Here is a 5,742-nt window from a genome sequence, read left to right on the forward strand (position 1 = left end):
ATTATTATTATTATTAATAATAATAATAATTTATAGTCATGATATACAGTAGTACAGCCCTACAAACAACCACAATAAACAATGGAGTTAAAAAATGCATTTTAAATATCACAATTGTTTTCATCACAGAGACAAAAAAACGCAATTAAATTCATAGTTCATGTTTAAAAACAACAGCTATTCATGGGTATCCTATTCACTATTCACAGCGGTATCCTTTCAAAAGGTACTAATATGTATTTGGGTATTAATATGTACACTTTAGGGATAAATAAGGTACAAAGGCGTACCTTTTGAAAGGGTGACCGTTTCCATGCGTTTTTTCTGAGAGTATGTACTGCATTTTAGGTCTTCCTTATTATGTTGGTTAAATGCTTGTGATCTTTACTTACTACTAGCTGTACTGTACTGGCTTTACTGATGAATACAACATGAAATAGTTTTTGATAGCATAGCTACTCTACAGAGAAGCATGACTAAAGTTGAACTACTTTAAATGATTAGTATTTGGACTGTGTTGTGTACATGGAGACCTACAGCCCCACAGAAACGCAAAAACAAAAATATCCGGCTGTGAGCTTAAAGCGGTGGTACAGGCATAATGTGACAGAGGACCCTGAAGCTCATCTCTCAGATGGCCAGCGAGATGGAATTCCGAGCAGCGGTCAAGTCATGCCCTGAAAAACAAACACCACTGGGCATGTGTCAGCTCTCAAACACACGCACACATGAACACGTACAACTGATGCCTCAGTTCTGTTTGAGAAGAACATGTTTCCGACAGTATCGAGGCAGGCTGGGGGAGAAGAACTACTATATCACTTGACATAGGGTCTTATTGGAAAGTAAGTGAGAAATAGTATTTTAGAAATTTCTAAACTGGAGTAAAGATAGAGAGTCTTTTTAAAAACAAAACTGGAGAGTGGCTTGGTGGTTAATACATGTTTTTTGAAACGTTATACAGCCTTGTTTCATTTCTGACCCTGTTCCCCCTTCTTCTCACTATTATTTCCTGTCCCTTATCAATAAAGTGTTTAAAAAAAGGCCAAAAACCCAAGCTAGTTCTAACTTTAGCTAATTTCAACTTGATAACACTCTTAAAACATTATGTGCTCTGTTTGGGGACTTAAAGAGAAAAACATGAATAAAGCAATGAATTTCAACATGCTAAGAGTTTCTACAAACCGTAAATGTTCACTCATGTCAATTATTATTTTGGATTTCTTTTAATTATATTTTTCTTTAACATCAAATTAATTCCTAAAGTTAAAATGCTAGATACCAGTCACATTTCTTAAAAGTCTATAGGCCTGTTCACACAATAGCAAATATTGTGAAAATATATGCAATGCTGAAAATTTAGTGTGACCAATAAGATTTGCATTTGATAAACCACTACTTCCACAGAGATACCGAAGTCATCTCAAAGTCAAGCTCCCATGGGGCCATGGGAAAGGAGCTGTGAATGGCAGTGAAGTGATGCAATTGGGGCCATACATGACAAAGCCAACATGGTGGATGAAATACATCGGGATTACATTCATACTATATAGATCACATTTTTTAATGACTGTAAAGTTCATTCATCTTTAAATGTATGTAGTACCTATTCAGAATGTGATTTCAGATGCACCTTTAGACTTGGTGGCATTCACAAACATTATTTTGTAAAATGACAAAGCACAGGAAGAATCCAGAACCGGCTCTCCTGTCTCTGTACTCTTGTACAATCTGAAGTCCATCATCATTCTACAGTGAGGAAGATTATTCACAAGTGGAAGACATTCAAGACAGACACCAATCTTCCCAGGAGTGGACGTCCCAGGAAATTCACCCCATGGTCAGACCGTAGAATACTCTGAGTACTTGCAGACAACCCAATAACTACACCTCAGACTCTACAGGCCTCAGTTAACATGTAAAACAATAAAGTTTGTGACAGTATAATTAGAAAAAGACCAGGCAAGTTTGGCATGTTTGGAAGGGTTGCCAGAAGTAAGCTCTTCTCTCTAAAAAGAACATGGCAGGATAGTTCAGGTTTTCAAAGTTGCATCTGAACAAACCGTAAGACCTCTAGAACAATGTCCTTTGAACAGACGAGACCAAAGTGGAGATGTTTGGCCATAATGCACAGTGCCACGTTTGATGAAAACCTAAAGAGCACATCAGCACAAACACCTCATACCAAAAGTCACACATGCTGGTGGAGGGCTGATGATTTTGGGTTTGTCTTGTAGCCACAGGAACTGGGCACCTCACAGTCATTGAGTCGACCATGAACTCCTCTGTATACCAAAGTATTCTAGAGTCAAATGTGAGGCCATCCATCCGACAGCTAAAGCTTGGCCACAACTGGGTCATGCAACAGGACAATGATCCCAAGCACACCAGCAAATCTACAACAGAACGACTGAAAAAGAAAAGAATCAAGTTGTTTCAACAGCCCAATCAAAGTCCAGACTTCATCCTGACTGAAATGCTGTGGCGAGAGCTGTGCATAAACAAATGCCCACAAACCTCAATAAACTGGAGCAACGTTGTAAAGCAGAGTAGGCCAAAATTCCTCCAGAATGATGTGAGAGACTGATAAAAGTCATACAGAAAATGATTAGTTCAAGTTATTGCTGCTAAAAGTGGATCTACAAGCAAGAATCATAGGGTGTCCTTAGTTTGTCACACATGGCTTTTCCATATTGGCTTTATTTTTCCTAAATAAATAATGACACTGTGTGATATGTCATGTGTTGTTGTTCATCTGAGGTTTTATTTTCCAAACTGTAAGACCTGCCAAGGACCAGAATATTTTTATTCTGTCCTGGAAAACCATGGAATTCCATAGGGTGTCCTTTCTTTTTCACATGACTGTATATTGGGGACTCAGGAACCCTAAACATAACTACACAGGACACAGGAGTGGAGAGCATAGTTTGACTGAATGAATCAGAAAAGAGGTTTGTGAGGACATGTACAGTGGGGAGATAATTTGTGCGAGTGGCACTATGAGCCGGCAAACACACACACACACACACACTCTTAGTGTGGTGCTAGCTCCCCTCCTGAGGCAATCATTACAGGGATTTGTTCTGCTTGCACGTATAGTTTTAGCAGATCAATCGGAGAAGCATGCGCTAAAACCCATTATTAGTTCTGAGGGCAACATCTTAGTTTCGGGTGGAGATGGGGGTGGATTGTCCACACTGCTGCCTGTTTGAAACATGGCTCCTTAAGAGAGCCATGACTGTGAACAACATTCCCCGGAGATGAATGAGAAAATCAATTAAGAGGTGAGAAGCGTTTAGTGCTATCAGTACATGCAAAAACAAATTCATTTAGTGTAATGGAGGCGCCTGCCCTCAGAGATCTCACTGTGACTGTGAAATAACTGGCATTCGTTTCATAACATCATAACATTCATATGAAAAACATCTATCATACAATGACAGAATCATAACAGACATCTGACATGAGTCTTCATGCAAATCTAAAATTAACTTAAAGGCTCCACTTCAGAACCTAATGAACTGCCTACAGAGGAAGCCTACATATGTGTGTTTCCCATGCAAGACAACTTGTAGGAATTTTTTCGGGTTCAGTATAAGTTAAGCTGAATCGTCAAAATTTGTGGCATAACGTTAGGGTTGCCAACCATCCCGTATTAGCCGGGACGTCCCGTATTTTGGGCCTAATTGATTTTTCCCGTACGTGACTTCCCTTGTCCCGTTTTTTGACTGCTACGCTGATCTAACCACTGACTGATACAACAGCAGCAGTGCTGATCACTTGAGAATGATCACGATACCTGTCATCATCCAATCACAGCACCCCTCACGCAGTTATACGTTAAGTAAATCAGAAATCGTGAACATAACTGTTCGAGGAAGGCCGCGCAATCCTCTGCCGGCTCATCGCTCCCGCCTCACAGCAAGCGGCGCTCGCACTAACGCCAATTCCGTCCGTGTTTTCACTTCAGTAAATCAGTTTTGGTGAATACAAACTATGTGATTATTTTTCATGAGTCCAACATCCCGCTGCACAAGAGACGTGATCATTAAGGGAAGTCATCTTTCACTATTGTAATGTTGTTAAATAGGGAAAAACATTTTATATTTAAGTAACTAATAGCATAATTCTTAACCTTGGACCTTATTCTTGAAACACAAATGACCAATAAAAAGGTGTCAAGCACCAAAAGCAGCCCATATTAAATCTATAAGCTGTCTTTAATTGAAAAACACGCATTTTCATGCATACTATGTGTGTGTGTGTGTATACACAGTCACTCACCCCCCAATCCCCCCCCTCTGTTTGCTAAAATACTCACTGCTTCAACAGTAGCCTATAGCCACAAGATGTAAACAATATGTGTTCACCTCATTTTAGTTTTCACATCACCTTTTCTGTGTAATTGTCCAATTTTACAACTCTGTTAACATGACAACGTAACGGCTACAACAACTGTAAAATAATTTAAACAGCTCAAATAATACACAAGCTTCAACAGAAGAATTAATATTAGGGCTATTCACATTTCTATTGAGAAATCCTTCAAAAAAATTGGCCCCATTCACTTGCATTGTATCACTGTACCTTTTTTTCTCTCCTTTTTTTAACCCAGAAAATTTTTTTTTCCATAATGGGAAGTGGGGTCGGTTGTATTAGTTGTACATAAGTTACAATTTAACCTAGTTGTGACACAATAGGTTACTAAATATTTGTGGTTTGCACTTCAATGAAACATAACTCTACATATAAACTAACTATTTACGGAAGCCTCTGACCAGTGGTTGGAATAGGAAAAGGGGAATAGCAAACAGAGGAAAAGGGCTGTGGCGTTTCCTTTTCGCCAAAAACTTCAACACCCATAATGCACTTTTGATTTTGGCACCACCCCTCTGTTGACTGTCCATGGGCAGAGATACAAGAATGTGAAAATTTGATCTGTAGTTAAAAAGCCCTGAACCTGTCAAAACCCAGATGGATGGCCCAAAATTATTTGCACCATCCGGCAGACTTTTGCTGACAAAAATACAGGGATATCTGCGTGCAGGTAACATGGAAAAAGAGTACAAAGCTGGTTGAAAATCAGCAAACCTATCCTTTAAATACAGAGTTAGTTATAAACTAGCTAGTAGTTACTAAGCCACAAGTGTGGACTTCACATTCAAATTTAAGACTTTACGAATGGCTAATGCAACAGTAGGTGGTTGGACAGTACGGGTTAAAACTGAGACAGATTAATGATGTCAGGCAAAAGGTTTACATAATGCACACAGATCATTCAATAAGAAAAAAAATGTTCATTAAGAAAGTAAATGGAGTAAATTTTGATGTCAAATGGGCATTAAAGACATTTCCACTTAACATTCCTCTTTACGTATGGTAAATTTCATGCATTTCCACCTCTCAAGATCTGAAGAAGGCTGCACAGTGTGTCAGATGAAGCCTGCCCTGGGAACCTTCATGTCAGCCAATTGGACACTGCTTCCTTTGAGTGAAGTGGAAGGGGCAATTGGGTGGCGATCTGCAAGTATGTGATTATGTAACTAAATGCATCTGTTCTGCTGTTTTTTGATCTATTGGGCTAATTGAGCAAAAGAGAGTCTGTTTCATAAAGGGAAAAGCAATGAGATAGGAACTTGGCCGTACATCAGAGAAATGACATTGTGTCCTGCCGCTGGCCTCTCTGACACTCAGGTCAGCTTATGTAAGTTACCCCCCCCCCCCCCCCCCGGGGGGAAAAAA

General features: G+C 39.4%; 1 protein-coding gene across 2 annotated transcripts in view; it reads right to left on the minus strand.

The window, feature by feature from the left end:
- LOC107752632 (lipoma-preferred partner homolog) overlaps window positions 1-5,742 on the minus strand; it is a 201,604-nt gene that overhangs the window by 165,012 nt on the left and 30,850 nt on the right. The gene's annotated exons all lie outside the window — the stretch shown is intronic.

The sequence above is a fragment of the Sinocyclocheilus rhinocerous genome, unplaced genomic scaffold (assembly GCF_001515625.1).
Source record: "Sinocyclocheilus rhinocerous isolate Xijiao unplaced genomic scaffold, SAMN03320098_v1.1 scaffold1733, whole genome shotgun sequence".
Classification (NCBI taxonomy): Eukaryota; Metazoa; Chordata; class Actinopteri; order Cypriniformes; family Cyprinidae; genus Sinocyclocheilus; species Sinocyclocheilus rhinocerous.